General features: G+C 40.0%; 1 protein-coding gene across 1 annotated transcript in view; it reads right to left on the bottom strand.

Annotated features, from left to right (window-relative positions):
* LOC102487630 (DNA repair and recombination protein RAD54B-like) overlaps positions 1–1,761 on the bottom strand; it is a 67,890-nt gene that overhangs the window by 49,011 nt on the left and 17,118 nt on the right. The window lies entirely within an intron of this gene.

The raw sequence follows: 1,761 nt of genomic DNA on the forward strand, positions 1-1,761 counted from the left end.
CTTTCTGTCTCTATGTCTCTGTCTGGCAAGCACACGCGCCCTATAGCAAAAACCTCTCCAAAAAAAAAAAAAATTTAAAATGTTATCAAAGATAAAAGACATAACAGACTGAAAATAATGCTTATAATCAGTGTATTTTTACACATCAGAAGAGTTAAGTCATAACTTAACTCATGCCATTCTTTTTTCTTTTTGGAGAGGTTTTTTCGCTATAGGGCGCGTGCCAGACAGACAGAGAGACAGAGAGACAGAAAGCGAGAAATCACCCCCCAGGGGGGATGGTCACACCGCAATCCCTTCTCCTCCATTCTCCTCTCGGGATCTTGGGCACGCACGCACACACGCCCGACATGAGTTTTAAGCCACCAGGTCCGGGATGCGAACCGCGGTCAACTACGTGGGAGACCAGCGACATAGCCATTACGCTAACTGCTGGTTCCCATAACATGCCATTCTTATAGTTAAATGCTCGTTCTTGCTAAATTTCTCAATACTAAATCAACACCTGGACTATAAATGTTAAAATACTGGTAATACGCCAGGAGTGATAATGCTAAAGCCACTCTTTTTTTATTGTTACCAGCAGGCATGTGCACTCACCAGAAAGCTTTTCCCCACACCCCCAATCCTTTTTCCTCCATTTCTCCATCCTATCAAGATTTGGGGCATGCATACCATACGTTTTGGCCACATGAGAGTCCCACTTTTCATGTGCAGCACTTAATCACTGTGCTAGTGCCTGGGCCTGCTAACATCACTTTGTTAGTTTTTTGAGTCCTTATATTTCAGAGGTACATTTTGAAATTCTACAAATGAAAAGATATTCCTGGAGTTTTCATAAAAAATAAGTACGAAGGGACTAAAGTGAGTTAGCTAAGTAAAGATAAAACAAGATTGATGATAGATTGTGAATTGCTGAAGCTGGGTAATGGGGAAAAGGGGGTTCATTACATACTTTTTCCTCTACCTTTGTATATATTAGTTTTCAATAGCTTCTGTAACAAATTACTAAAACTTAGTGACATAAAACAACACAAATATATCACTTTATAATTTGATAAGCTAGAAATCCATCTTGAGTCTTGCTGGGCTAACCTCCAAGATGCAAGCACGGCTTTGTTCCCTTCTCAAGGCTCTAGGTGAGAAGACATTTCTATTAGTATTTCCAAACTTGGAAAGTCCACCCACATTCCTTGGCTTCTGGCCCTTTCCTCTATCTTCAAAGCCAGGTATGTTGCCTCTCTCTGACTTGCTTCTACAATCACATCTTTTTCTCTGTCCTTTTCTGTCTACCTCTTCCATTTTTTTTTTCCAAAGAATTGGTTTATTTTATTTAACTTTTTTAAATGTTTTATTGTTTATTTTTACCAGAAAGGAACTGAGTGAGAGAGAGAGAGAGAGAGAAAGAGAAAGTGAGAAATCAAGCAGCCAGGTCCAAGACTCGAACTGCAATCGGCCATGTGGGAGTCCAGTGCCCCTAACCACCATGCCACCTGCCAGCCCCAACCCCTTTCATTTTTAAACTTGCTTGTGATTATATTGGGCCCACCCAGATAGTTCAGGATATCTCCCCACCTTAACACATTTAACATGAATCACTTCAGCAAAATCCCTTTTGATGCTCCAGGTAACATATTCACAGATTCCAGGAATTAGGACATGAACACTTTTGCAGGCCATTTTTGTTTGCCTACAAGAGTCTGTATATGAAATTTTTTTTTTTTTTTTTTTGAGGATCGCGAGCCACTTTTTTTTTTTTTT

This window comes from Tupaia chinensis, unplaced genomic scaffold (genome assembly GCF_000334495.1).
Source record: "Tupaia chinensis unplaced genomic scaffold, TupChi_1.0 Scaffold138407_1, whole genome shotgun sequence".
NCBI classification, from domain to species: Eukaryota; Metazoa; Chordata; class Mammalia; order Scandentia; family Tupaiidae; genus Tupaia; species Tupaia belangeri.